Source organism: Antedon mediterranea, chromosome 7 (genome assembly GCF_964355755.1).
Source record: "Antedon mediterranea chromosome 7, ecAntMedi1.1, whole genome shotgun sequence".
Lineage (NCBI taxonomy): Eukaryota > Metazoa > Echinodermata > Crinoidea > Comatulida > Antedonidae > Antedon > Antedon mediterranea.
Window position 1 is genome coordinate 6,644,652 of NC_092676.1, and position 16,009 is coordinate 6,660,660.

Genomic DNA, 16,009 nt, shown 5'->3' on the forward strand with positions numbered 1-16,009 from the left:
GAAAAATTTCCAAGATTTTGCGCCACTATCCTTCGGAGCCGACGCAAACCACTCAGCAAGTGTTTTAAAATTAAAAACAGGAATATTATTCAGTGATTTTGTGTAGTTAAATTCACGATTTATCCAACATATACAACATTTATGATGCACCTTGCAACAAAAGCACTCGGCAGTCGCCATTTCGCTATGCTTCAACACGCACTAGAGGCGAGAGGTGTTCGGTTTGTTTACAAATCTATACCCACTATTTTTGATTGGTCGCGAGCGCGAAACGTGTCTATTAGTGAAGCTAAATAATGACCTTGAAAATTTGTCTGCAACATGGGAACATTTTATAAATGCTGATTTTAATGCAAAAAAAAACATACTATAGTTTTAGGGGGTGTGGGGGGATATTAACTTGTCGAGGATTTTTGCACCAATGCGTAACACTTGTGTCGTCCTACGGTGGCATCGACCAGTTTGATCAGAAGACTGGTTTTTCGGTGGGTCTAAAAACATATCCTTCGCCTTGTCCCACGCACTGGAATTTCAAATTCGGAAAAACGAGATCCGTTGTCGTCATGGCATTGCCGACTTCATCGATGATTATCTTGTTGTTTGTATTGTCGCACATCAATTATTGTTTAGAAAAATAAATACATAATTGACCTGTAGCAGACCTACCACATAGCTTTTAAACAATTCAACATTTACTTTTAATTTGATTATTTATACATCCTTTATATATCTCTTTATAACCTCACATTGACAGGTTACCTTCCTGTTACCTTCACTTTTCTAGCTAATGGATTTTAAGAATGTTAATTACTCTAACAGAAAACCACATTAATTCTCTTAATCCTAATTGGTCAGATGAGATGGGCCAAGCCCAATATTACCATGTGTGAGGGTGTAAATTGTACTCCTCCGCATAGAATAAATAGGACGGGACAATTTACATGTTAGTCCAGTTTTATGACACTGGTTAATAAAAATAAATAAATAGTGTTACATAAATATTTATTATCACGGTCTAATATGGCATTTTTAATGTATGGGTAGATAATGTGTTAAGCGGAATAATCCATTACGCGTATTCGTCGGAGAATGGTAAGCTTGGGATGATACCTGATACATCCTCTCTCCTTCGGACGCTTGCATCGACTAGACGTGTATTTGCCTAGCCTGTTAAACAATTTAATTATTTCTTTTTGTTGAGAGCACATCGTTTGATCTTGATGTAATCTGTAAGTTTTAAATATTGTTTAATTTATAATATGTTTAGGTTAAATACAGGTTAACCTGGTTTAAGTTTGTTAAATTTACTTTTGTCTCTATATGCATTAGCACTCCACTGGTACGGCGACGGTTGCACTGGGTGTAACCTGTTGAGTGTTGTGTGCGGTACATACGATCGTAATTCTTAGCTTAGCGATGTTAGAAGATTGATCCAAATATCCCTTAAGGAATCTGAATTAAGGCTAAAACCTTATTTACTTTGTTTATCATATGTTAGCCTAGTATGGAATATTATGTTTTACCGTGTTAATTGATAGTTATGTTAATTTAAGTCTGATAAAGTTCTATGACCTTGTGTTTAGTGGGTCGTTGATTATTCGAACATGTGCGATGTTTATGGCTTTCAATCCTGTTTACTGTTAGCGACGGCTGCAGTGTTGTGTTGGGTTTTAGCTTCTGTTTCTGTTATTAAACAATTGCGATTAAACTGGAAACTGAATCAGGTCTGTGTCAGTGATCATTAATTGCTCTCTCACAAGCTATTCAAACACCAACGGACACGATCCGAAGGTCACATAATTTTGGTGCCGAAACCTGTTTTATAAATCCAATTTGTTTAAAAAAAAAAAAAATAAATAAAATAAAATAAAAAGGTAACAGTATGGCTAGTAACCAACACAATGCTGCAGCGGGTTCATCGCTGGATGCATCAATACCAGATACCGATTTCTACAAACACACCTATAATGCCGGAACTTAGTATCCAAGGACAACCGAGGCGACCACGACCAAGACTTCCCAGATCCAGTACACCAATGAGTGGTACAGTAAACAGCCCAGAGATGGCATCGGACGTCAGCGTAGTTCAACCAGGGTCATCGCCGCTGCTGTTGGCTGGATTTGATCCACCACCTACAATGGATACTGTACCAAGAGTGATCTCATCCCATCAGATAAAGACTGTTCCCACATTTACTGGGAGGGACAAGGATGGATTAAAGGTGGAAGACTGGGTTAGAGATATTAAGTATTTGTTAAGATCTAAAGGTTATTCTGCACCGTTTCCCCAATTCCATGAGATTGTAAGACACACTGGGAGTCGGGCCCGTGACCTGGTATTGAACTTGGAGAGTAGGGGTCCAGACCTAATGACACCTGATGCTGCTCTGAAAGAATTGGTCAGAGAGTACGGGGACTTAAACGTTACTCTGTCACCTATGGCAGCTTTTTATGCCCGTTTTCAGCAGTCCACGGAAACGCCAAGGGACTATGCAATTGCGCTTGAAGCACTGTTACGCCGAGTATGTGGCCAACTCAAGTCACAACATTCTGAACTGATGGATCGAGATGGGGTTTTATGCACCCAGTTCATGTATGGCCTGCGAGATGTAGAGGTAAAGAATCGGCTGGCTCCGATGCGGCCAAGGCAGATGAAATTCGGAGCTTTAAGGGAAGAATTACGCATCATCTCCTATGAGTTGGCACAAGACCGTGATCGGTTTGGCGGGTCCCACCAAGCAAAGCTGTATTCACAAAACCGTGGTACAAAGGCCGAAGCAAAATCAACGACACCAATCACGGATATCAGCCTCGAGATATTAGAGAGATTGAAGGCTTTAGAGGTACGTATCCATGGGATCGAGAACAAGGCAGAAGATTATGGCAGACCTCGGGCACAACCCCGAAGGAATGCCTGCTTCAAATGCGGCAAAATTGGTCATTTTGCCAGAAACTGTTTTCAGACTAACAATCACCCCGCATCAGTGTCACAGCAGCAACAACAGGCTTACTTTGAAAATCAGACACCTTTTCAGCCACAAAATCACCCTGTACAAATACCACAGCAGCCGCCACAACAAATGTACTTTGAACATCAGATTCCATTCCCACCACAAGGCCCTCTTTAACAATTTGGCAGACCATGGTATCCCACTAGTCAACAGCTTCCAGTAAACCAACAAACAAGGCGACCTGAAACAGCTGCTGCCAGCCATAAGCCTTCTTTAAACGGGTAGGACCTGCAGACGACGGGCTATCTGTTGGTATGAATTTTCACAAGTGCCCAAAGAAATCGATAAAGGGATTAATCGGTCCAGTGAATGAAGCTATTGTATCCATATCTGGTCAAGTTTGTAATGCTCTTTTAGATACAGGTTCGCAAGTTACAACCATCACTGCAGATTTCGTCAATACTCATCCAACTTTAAAGATCCAAAAGCTACAGCCAGTTGCTGTAACATTGAAGGGGCTGGGGGTCAGTTAGTACCCCACCATGGTGTTCTGCTCATCAACTTGGAAGTAATGGGAGTAAAGTTGGAGGCGGTTCCGGTACTGGTTGTACCATCAACGACATCTAGAGTAAAGATGCCCTGTCTCGTTGGAACGAATGTGATACGACCAACACGTGACAAACTACATGGTCAGTATGGACGGTCATTTATGGAAATCGTTCGGGAGAAATCTACTACATGGTTTGCAGCATACCAATCTCTAAATGGTGATGGGATGGACCTTGCTGATGCAACTGGTGAAATAGGAGCGATTCATTATAGGGGACGTCCAATCACTTTTAAGCCTGGGGCCCAGCGAGATGTCGTTGGATGTGCACCAACCCACACAGACGGCCGCACATTTTGTGGACTTGTTGAGGATGGTGACCCGCAGGAAAATTTGAGGGTAGGCAGTTTACTGACAGAAGTCAAGGAGGGTAAAGTAACTGTGCGGATGTGTAACCTTTCATCAACAACAGTGATGCTTAATAAAGGTAATCTAATAGCTAACTTGTTGTATGCAACACCAGCCGAAGACTTAGCACATACAACTCGACTCGTTCTTTCCAGTGAAAACTCGGTGTTGGTAAACAAACAGGAATTAAAGCAAATACCTGATGTACATGTTCGAACTGGAGACTTGTCAGAAACAGAAATTAAGGCCCTCCACAATATCCTCTGTCAAAACTCTGATGTCTTTTCCATGGGTTCAGATGATTTTGGCCACACCAAAACTCTTCAGCATGATATACCCCTCATCGATTCAACCCCATTCAGAATGCCATATCGCCGCATACCACCCTCAGACTTCAAGGAAGTAAGAGAAAATATTCAAGGCCTAGAAAGTGCTGGTGTTATAAAGGGAAGCAAGAGCCCATTTGCCTCTCCTATCGTCATTGTTAGAAAGAAGACTGGCCAGATCAGACTATGCGTCGACTACCGAAAACTCAACTCAAGGACGGTTCGTGATGCGTATCCGCTTCCGAGGATCGACGAATCTTTAGATGCATTGGAGAAAGCTCGTTATTTTTCAAGTTTGGACTTAATGTCTGGCTATCTGCAAGTGCAGATGGCCGAAGCTGACCAACCTAAGACGGCATTCACAACTCCACTGGGTTTATTCGAGTATACGAGGATGCCTTTCGGATTAACTAATGCCCCTGCTACCTTTCAACGCCTAATGACTGTAGTATTTGGAGATATGAACTTAACAGAGGTACTCATTTACCTGGACGATATTATCATATTTAGCTCAACTATAGAAGAACACCTCATGCGTTTAGAAAAAGTATTTTCTCGATTGCGAGAACATGGACTTAAATTACAACCAAATAAGTGTCACCTACTTCAGCGAGAGGTCAAATATCTGGGACACAGGGTCTCCGAACACGGCATCTCGACCGACCCAGAGAAAACTGAAGCAGTAAGAGAATGGCCGGTCCCTAAGTCCAAGAAAGATGTTAGAAGTTTTTTGGGATTCACAGGATACTACCGGAGATTCATTCAAAACTATGCCAAGATAGCGAAACCTTTGTTTGAGATGATCGGAGGTAAACACAAGCCTAAGGGTACAACCAAGCTGCCAGAGTTAAAATGGACTGACGAGTGTTTAGTATCATACAATACCTTGAAGCAGAAGATGTTAGCTACTCCTATTCTATCTTATCCAGATTTCACACTACCATTTGTTTTGCAGACGGACGCCTCCCTAGATGGCTTTGGAGCCATCCTGGCTCAAATCCAGGATGGGCAAGAGAAGGTAATCGCTTATGCAAGTAGAAGCCTCACCGCTGGTGAAAAGCATTATCCGGCACACAAACTGGAGTTTAGAGCGCTACATTGGGCTGCGACTGTGAAATTTAAAGATTACGTCTACGGACATAAGGTATTGGCTCGCACCGATAATAACCCACTCACGTATGTCCTTAAATCAGCTAAGCTAGATGCACATGGTCAGCGCTGGGTTAACGATATGGCAAGGTGTGATCTTGAGATCGAGTACCGACCGGGAAAGTCGAACGATAATGCAGATGGTCTATCTCGTATTACAAGGTTCGAAGTTCAAAAGGCCCTAGACAGCGCTACTGGCATTATGGGTGCCCATCACGCCAACCCTGTTATATCTCACTACTCACAAATCCTACCAGAATTAGATACCGAAGAAATTATCCGTGCGCAACGGAATGATGAATCCATAGGAAGGGTATTGGAATTGTTCAGCTGTGGTGGAAAACCAAGTAGACGACAGGCTAACAAAGAAAGCAGAATGGTGCAGACATTGTTAAGAAAATGGGATCATTTTGCAGTTCAGGCGGGAGTCTTAGTTTTCCAACAGGTAGATGGCCAACGAAGGGTACTTTTGCCAAAACTTTACCGCAACAGAGTATTGAAGAGCGTCCACGACCAGATGGGTCATCTCGGATATGACCGCACTCTCTCCCTTCTTGAAGAACGATGTTTTGGCCAAACTTGCGAAAAGAAGTACGAACCTATATTGACAGATGTAAAAGATGTACTTTACGTAAAACTCAGGACCCACCAGCCATAGCACCATTATCTGGAATTAAATCATCTCGACCATTGGAGTTAGTTTGTCTGGATTTTCTGAGTCTGGAAGCTTCGTCGGGTGGAATAGAAAATGTTCTTGTAATCACGGATCATTTTACTCGATACGCGCAAGCTTACCCAACAAGGAACCAGACAGCTGTGACGGTGGCCCAGACCTTGTGGAGCAAATTTATCATACACTATGGGACACCGGAAAGGATACACAGCGACCAAGGGAAGTATTTTGAGGCTGAGGTTATACAGGAACTGTGCAAACTGCTTAAAATAAAAAAGAGCCGAACCACACCTTATCACCCACATGGGAATAGCATGACGGAGCGATTCAACTCTACATTACTCAATATGTTGGAAACGCTTCAGCCTCACCAGAAACCTCGGTGGCGTGACTATGTAGAGACCATGACGCACGCCTACAATTGTACCACGCATTCATCAACTGGGTTCACTCCATTCTTTTTAATGTTTATGCGGAAACCGAGAGTGCCTTCAGACTTAGTATTTGAACTAGAGACAGATGGAGAGGAATTCACTGACACAAATGAAGCTGATTTCGTCCATCGACTCAGAAACCAACTTCAAGAAGCTTACGACTTAGCAGCGACGCATGCAAATGCTGCAAGAAAGAAGCAGAAAAATGCGTACAACAAAAGGTCCCGTGGAGTTGATTTGAACGTTGGAGACTCTGTTTTAGTTGCTAACAAATCATTGCGTGGCCGTAATAAACTGAGAAATAGATGGGAGGAAACACCATATACCATTATTCATCACATCCAAGGCCAGCCCACATTCACTGTGCGCCGAAATAATGATGGCAGAGACCGAACTGTTCACCGTAACCTATTGACGCCATGTACCTTTGAAAATATTGATAGTGGTGGTAGTAGTTGCAACAGCGCACAAGAGTCTCCTTCAACTGATGATGATGATCCAGAAGTTTACAGAACGGATAATCCAGACTTGATTCCTCCTCCCGCTGAATTTTGTACTCACTCCCCCACTACTAACATTACGGATAAGGATGGGCACGGCAGTGATTACTTTGCCAAAAGAGTTAGACTCCCACCTAAACGGTTTGGAGAATGGGAAACTAATGCTGTTTTTTCTCGTAAATAAGAATATGCTTATAATTTTTATCTGATTATGTCGTTGGGACAACATCACTCTTAACCTGGGGTGGTGTGAAGGTACATACCTGTATATGCAGACATTTTTAAAAGTATTTACTGTAGATAGGTTACACGGCTTAATTTTTTTTAAAAATTTTATATCTTTCATTTTATATTTTTAATTTTATCTAATTATGTAACTATGGTATATCATATGTAATGTTGTTAGGGACTAACAACGATTTAAGCTGTGGTGGATGTGAGGGTGTAAATTGTACTCCTCCGCATAGAATAAATAGGACGGGACAATTTACATGTTAGTCCAGTTTTATGACACTGGTTAATAAAAATAAATAAATAGTGTTACATAAATATTTATTATCACGGTCTAATATGGCATTTTTAATGTATGGGTAGATAATGTGTTAAGCGGAATAATCCGCACCCATTACGCGTATTCGTCGGAGAATGGTAAGCTTGGGATGATACCTGATACATCCTCTCTCCTTCGGACGCTTGCATCGACTAGACGTGTATTTGCCTAGCCTGTTAAACAATTTAATTATTTCTTTTTGTTGAGAGCACATTGTTTGATCTTGATGTAATCTGTAAGTTTTAAATATTGTTTAATTTATAATATGTTTAGGTTAAATACAGGTTAACCTGGTTTAAGTTTGTTAAATTTACTTTTGTCTCTATATGCATTAGCACTCCACTGGTACGGCGACGGTTGCACTGGGTGTAACCTGTTGAGTGTTGTGTGCGGTACATACGATCGTAATTCTTAGCTTAGCGATGTTAGAAGATTGATCCAAATATCCCTTAAGGAATCTGAATTAAGGCTAAAACATTATTTACTTTGTTTATCATATGTTAGCCTAGTATAGAATATTATGTTTTACCGTGTTAATTGATAGTTATGTTAATTTAAGTCTGATAAAGTTCTATGACCTTGTGTTTAGTGGGTCGTTGATTATTCGAACATGTGCGATGTTTATGGCTTTCAATCAGCGATCTGGTTGAGGGCAGCACATAATGTAAACAAATATGTCTGCGCCCATGAGACGATGTGCGATGCATATCGCGACGATTTTAGATACTAGATTGCATGGCCTAGCTTTATTATATATTCCATTTTACAGTATATTATTCTGTTCCAATTAATAATACTATAATTGATGTTTTTAAACTTAAATGCTGTATAGTTAGTGGTCTTCATTTATTGAACAATGAGATGATTTATATTTTGTTTAGTTTTGAGATATGTTTTATGATTTTGTTACACAGGTCTTGTTCCTGTTTACTGTTAGCGACGGCTGCAGTGTTGTGTTGGGTTTTAGCTTCTGTTTCTGTTATTAAACAACACTCTTTTCTCAACCAGCATCTTAGCTACACCGTTTATTGCATTGTCTTATCAAATATTGTATATTGTATATTTTATATATTTATTGAGAATCCTCACTTGATTCACTTGGAATAAATTGCATAGTTTACTATATACATTTAGTAGTTGTTTTATTTTACAATGGCACAAGCGCAAGTTGTGATGTTCGTATTAGAAGAAAAACTAAAAAAATTAGAAAAAGAAAGAAACAATTTAAAGCAATTGGTGCTTCAACTGAAGCAGAAAAACATTAGATTGGCAGCCGAACAAAGACAATTAAATCGCCGCTTGCAAAGGCGTGCAGGGGTGATATCATATTTAGAAAATCAGAATTATCATCTTAACAGAAGAATAGAGGAAGTAGAAGAAGAAGTGAGACCAGATGAAGAAAATATATCAATATCTCAGAAGAAGAAGAAAATATCAATATCGCAGAAGAAGAAGAAGAAGAATAAGTGGTAACGGAAGAAGATTGCGACACAAGGGGAAACATCTTGCGAAGTGCAGTGATGTTGGCGAACGGTTTGCATTTGCAATTTTTGACAGTGAAGAGAAGGCAAAAATGGAGTCTTCAGTGGTCATGAGAATCAATGTGTTCATTGTGTCCACCATAAAACTGTCAGGAAATATTATCAGTGGGAATACTCTCTCACTGATGCGCTTTCTTTTAAACGCTAGAATGAGGTTACGCAATAGAACAAATTTATTTATTTATTATTGTTCATTTCAGATCAAGAGAAGTGTTAAAGTCACAAAGTTACAGCCACTGCAACAAGGAAGAAGAATAGCACACACAGCCAGGAGTGCTCGCATGCAAAAACAAATTTTGACGTAATTTATAGTGAAGGGAATGTGTCAATAGGAACCTAGTGTTGGAATTAGATAATCTTGATATCAGTGGGAATACTCTCTCACTGATGCGCTTTCTTTTAAACGCTAGAAAGAGATTACGCAATAGAACAAATTTATTTATTTTTGTTCATTTCAGATCAAGAGAAGTGTTAAAGTCACAAAGTTACAGCCACTGCAACAAGGAAGAAGAATAGCACACACAGCCAGGAGTGCTCGCAAGCAAAAACAAATTTTGACGTAATTTATAGTGAAGGGAATGTGTCAATAGGAACCTAGTGTTGGAATTAGATAATCTTGATATCAGTGGGAATACTCTCTCACTGATGCGCTTTCTTTTAAACGCTAGAAAGAGAACAATAGAACAAATTTATTTATGTATTATTGTTCATTTCAGATCAAGAGAAGTGTTAAAGTCACAAAGTTACAGCCACTGCAACAAGGAAGAAGAATAGCACACACAGCCAAGAGTGCTCGCAAGCAAAAACAAATTTAGACGTAATTTATAGTGAAGGGAATGTGTCAATAGGAACCTAGTGTTGGAATTAGATAATCTTGATAACAGTGGGAATACTCTCTCACTGATGCGCTTTCTTTTAAACGCTAGAAAGAGGTTACGCAATAGAACAAATTTATTTATATTATTATTGTTCATTTCAGATCAAGAGAAGTGTTAAACCCACAAAGTTACAGCCACTGCGACAAGGAAAGGGCTGCGCAGACTACGAAATTGCAAATATAACCAGTGTCATTCAGTGTCTACTGCAAATTTTGCAAAGAACGTTTGAAGAAAAAGAGGGGAAAGAAATGAAGTGCGATTCACACTATAATTATAAATTTAAAAAAAAGAAAAGAAATACTTTTTGTATACTTTTTGATTGCTGGACTACGCGCAAGGCACCACCTGAACTTGAACATTTTGTGCACATCCCCAATTATTATCTAACGTGAGCAGTACTTGACTAGAATCGAAGGACGCTAAAGATCTGGTATATGAAATGACCTAATAAACAAAAAATGTCGAAACAATTTGGAAAAAATCTAGGCACATATTAAAGTTACCACCCATGGAAAAACAAAAAATGAAAAGTGTACATCGACAACAAAGAATGAAAAAGAAAAAGATAGCGCTGCGACAAACAGACGGAGGAGCGTACAAGGTGTTCGTGACCGACTCTTGCCATGACGAAAACACCGGAGGATGGGACGGTTGCGCTTACACAGGCTTTGTTTGGGTAAACGAAGAAGAAAAATTAGGTGACGTTGAGCCGTACACCATCAGCGTGTATATCGATCACACGTTCAAAGACAGCGGAGAACCGTGTTGCCTAAAAGGGCGATACACGACATTTCTGGCGAGTGACTTCACTCTCACTTGCGTAGTGGAGGATCTGCGAAAACCGTTCTACGCCAGTCACGGAAACACAGCAGTCACTGCGGTGATAAGAAAGGGGCAGCGAAGGATAGCCGCGTCAGCTAAACTTTTTCACGAACTGTCTTGGACCAACCTGACAGGGGAGCAGATCGATCGAAGTGGCAGTTTTATGGCCGTCGTAAACGCCACGAAAAGGTCAGGCTGCAAAGAAACGATTCTGTAACACGATTATTATGTTTTTTAAATTTTGTTTTGGCATAAAACAACAGGAGGAGGACAATGTCATTCTTTTGGCATAAGAGTTGTTGCGGCAAATTGAAAAAAAAACACCGAAAGATGATTATAGGATGCCTGCAAAAGTAGAAAATGAATTCACAAGAATTTGTTAATTTATAAAAAAAAGATGGAATAAAATTAAAGCATTACAATTTGAAGTTTTTTGTTGTTTTTTGTTTTGTCAATTGGGTTTTCTGCAAGTCCCATAATAATATACACCCTCTTTCCCACATCAGGTAATAATAAGAAAAATTTAACCAATTTGCAATTTTCAATAATGCAACATTACAAGCACTGTAGTACTGTAATAGTTTTAGAATTTGTTTTGTTTAATTTAAACAATTTAAACTCCTCTGGAAGCTAAAACATCTGTTTTAAAACAATATTGCAGTCTTCGAAGTGTTGATAGTAGTGTTGCAGTATTCAATTCTTGTTATCCTGAATCAACTTGTCTTTATTGTCAGTATCTGTCACACCCTCTGTCATCATTTTCACCTGCAAAAGATTTGTTAAAAACAAAAACAAAACAAAAATTTAAAAGAGTAGATGACGTGCGAGATGTGGGGGGGGGGGGGGGGCGCAGGCTGTGCGAGTGTCGTGCCTATAATATGCCGCACATCTTTATCGTCTGTTTACCTCATTTTTTTCCAATCTCCAATGTGAATAGACTTTGTCTTTTTTCTTCATTTTTTTAATCTCCAATGTCATCATTTCCGGGTGTGTTTCATTACTCTTTCCTGCAAAAGATTTATAATATACATATATATATACAATTCCTACTACTTCTACAATTCCTACTACTTCTTACATTTCATTTACAGAAGAAAAATTAGGTAAAGTTGAGCCGTACACCATCAGCGTGAATATCGATCACACGTTCAGAGACGGTGGAGAACCATGTTGCCTATAAAAAGGGCAATTTTAGGCACATATTTGAATGCATCTTTAAAAAAAAAAATCATACCTACTACATGTTTGAATTTTGAAAACCGGTTAAGTTAATCACACGATAAAATTTAATCCACTAATCTATATAAAAAAATAGAAATATTGTATTTGTAGTTTGTTCACCTGCACATTTTTTTACAAAATATTTTATTGCAATGCTGTATCCATATCGAGTAAAGAATATTACTCCATGCTGTATTGCTGTACTGCTGTATTTTTATTAAAATTATATAGTAGTGGTTGCCTTAAATAGTTTAAATATTTACACATTATTGACAGTTATTTTTTTTTTTAAATCAGTATACAACCAGAAATAATTTGTGTACAATTATACTGTCTGTGATGCATTCACTTGAATAGATCCAAGATACAATAGTATGAATGTCCAGCTGACCTTGCCTAGTAACTGTTTATTTATAATCCCATTAGCAGAAGTAATTAATCACAGTTAGTAGTGCATTTAAGCCCTACCAGCACAAAATAAGGAGAGATTTCTCTATATTTATTATAAACACATGTCTACCAGCAATTGATTTAATATTTAAACTGTACTGAATTGCATTATATATTGCACTAACATTTTCACGCTGCTGCATGCTCTAGCCCGCTACGTCCCATTAGGACTACTCAATCAGAAGCTAAAGCAAGCAGCAGTTATAGTTCTAAGGACAGACAGTTTTGTGAAAAATTTATCGATTCCAGCTGCTACAGTAGAGCCAAAAAACGTCTGGGAAAGAGTCTATTAGGACATTTCATGCTAAAATTACAAATCCCTAAGACAGTCCATTAAAGTTTGTGTTTGTAAAAGGATACTTCACAATTGAAATATCTAGGGTGATGGAAGTGACACCCAGATTTGACCTTAGCAATAAAATTAACTAAAGTGACAGAAATTGAGTATTCACTTCTGTAAAGTGTAACAAAAAAATAATATTTATTCACATATAAAAAAAGAAAAGAACCCAAAAACCATTGTCTGACAGACAATTTAAGTATTTGTTGCTTTAAATTACATTTTATTCAGGTAAAATAACTATTATGTGACAATAAAATGACACATTAAAAAACATTTGAAATAAAAAATATTTTTCAATAAGTGAGCAGCGTTTTTTGTAAGAAATATTTCTTGTTTATGCTAGGAATAATTTTTAGAAAATCTAGCATAATTAAATTCAGTTATTTACTATATCTAGTGTATAATTTACACTTTATATTGGTGGTAGTAATTTGTGGGTTAGTGGGATATAATTGATAGGGCTAAAAAGGTGACAGTATTAAACAGCTTACAAAAATACAAATTTACAAAAACAGCACTATTAAAATATATTTTTTATAAATAAGAAATATATTTGTGGCACATGCAAGTGAAATGTGTCGCGTGTGTAGTAGATTTGTAGAAACAAGCCAAAAACAAGAAAAGACTGATGAAAAAATCATCATCGCATGATAAAAATTTAAACCAAACTTTATGTGTACGAGAGTATACTCCAGAACGATACAGTACTCTCGAATGTCAGTTTATTGCAATTTACAATCTACATATAGAAAATACATGTAGTTTGTTTACCAACGTTTTTTTTTAAATATTCAATTGGTTTTTTTTTTATATCAATAATGCTGTATCCATATCGAGTAGTACCTTAATTTACAGTTGCCATTCTAGTCTGTATGTAATAGTGTGCATTTTTTTTTGGATTTTTAAACTTAGTTTTATATTTCTTTTAATTAATTTTACATTTTATTTGTTAACACTTCAATGATAAGTTTTCTTTAAATTAATTCTTAGTTTGTAGTTTGTACACCCCCAATTCCTAACATCTAGAAAGAATATGATATTCTGTCAACTGTTCACTAGGTTGGTATATTGTGGAATTCATAATCGCTCTAATGGGATTTCTAATGGAGTTACTATAAACAAGTGTTGCTGTCCAGTGGTCCATTTTGACCTAGCTTTAACTGAAGTGACACCACCACAGAGATATAGTTATAGTTATACTACTACAGAACTGAACACAAAGAACGAAACGAGAGTTTTTGTTTTCAATTATTTGGCCATAAAACCAAGAACCAGCTATCTTCCCTACGTTTTTTAGATCTAATTTAAGATCAAAAACTATATTTAAAGCCCCATTCCCTACGTTTTTTAGATCTAATTTAAGATCACAAACTATATTTAATGTAAAAATAATACTATATGGTCCTATTGCGATAACTTTTTTCGTCTTTAAACGGTTAAAAATGTGAAAAATAAATCGATTCTAATAATTATAGCGACCGGCCCGCTATAAATCCCAAAATGCATTGCGCGCGGATTGATATTTTTGTTTTTCACCTGTAATTCGCCCACTTTTCGATCGATCGTGAAGCCAAAACAAATGGAAGACTCCTAACTTTTCAGCGAAAATACCGGGTTTTCTCCAATTTGTATCAACGGAGTCTGGCAAAAATAGAAAGACAATTAATGCAGCAACTATACAACGTCAGGCTAGGTATATAGCTAGCGTACGATGTTCGTACGTTATCGATGTTTACCAGCTAGGCCTACAAAACTAAGCCTAGCTAGGCTAGGCCTAAGACCGTCCACGAGAGGTCGATCGCCGCGAGCTACTTAGGTAGTGCATTGTTTCTCACTTTTTATCATAATTTACCATAAAACGTACATTTAAGACAAGGAATGACATGGTTTAATGTTTTTAAAGTGATATATATGTACTATTTTCCAAAAAACGTCCAAAATTGCAGGGAAGGGGTCTTTAATGTAAAAATAATACTATATGGACCTATTGCGATAAATTTTTGTGAAAAATAAGTCGATTCTAATAAGTCCACCCACCCACTTCTTAATAATTTTAAGAAAAATGAAAGTTCAGCACTTTATTTCAAAATTGTATAAGCCCTTTTTGTCCTCATATTTTAAGATTATGAATCAGCCACAAGAATAACAATCGAGGGGCCAATCAATGATGAAGCGCATCTTCCCTCATTCTCTTCATTCCAGCCCTGTCGCGTCATCCTAGGCCTACTACTACGCGCACCGTGCTTTCGCTTAAAACACACATATATTCAACTCCTTATAGAATTTGTTTGAAAAATATCACCAAGCTTATTTTTGGAAATCTTAGAAAATACATATAATACTATATTATAGCGTTTTCAGAAGTTCATTTAAAAATTCCAAATTAATGTTAACTATTTTAACAAACTAGTTAGTTTTCACTGTCTTGTTTTCGTCGTATGACTCGCTTTGTTTACGCTTGGCTTAGACGTTTATCTTAGAATTCAAATAAATTAATCCATAATCAACTAAAATTGGTACTGTTGTAGTTTTTGTTTAATATAAATATTCCTAATACAGAGAAATCAATTAAATAGCAATATAATTTAATATAAACGAGTTAAAAAGGAAATTTAGACAGCCTATAAAACACGGAAGTCAGAACTCGCGTCGCTCGAAATGTTCGGTAACTTTCTATTTATAGCCTCCCCATTTTTCGCTATTTGACGTGGATGTGTCTTATTTTATATAGGAGGTGTCCTATATTATAACTAATCTAAAGAATAAAATAATAACAGTATTTAAATAAAAAATAATGAATACTAATATTTTTCAACTTACCGAAATTCCCAAGAAATAAAAACAGTGTTTTATGATCGGATGATGTCGACATCTCAGGGTGTGGGCATCAATCCAACCTATTATTAAATATTATTACACAGAGTACGGATGATGAGAAACCTCAAGCCTTAATTACTCTTTTTGTTTGTTTCGGGAGTGTCCACAACATAACTCACAGCAAATAAACTGCTAAAAAAAAAAAACTTCATCGGCTGGAATAACGAAAATATAAACGACGATATGAAACCGGACAAGTCTAGTAGTAGGCTTCGAATTATAATTACTCATCTGATGAGGAGTCGTGTGCGAAGTGGTCAGCAATTTTTTTTTTAGGGAAGGATTGAGAGACGCCAAAGAAGTGGGTGTGGCTTAAAACAATCTCTTCAACCAATCGAA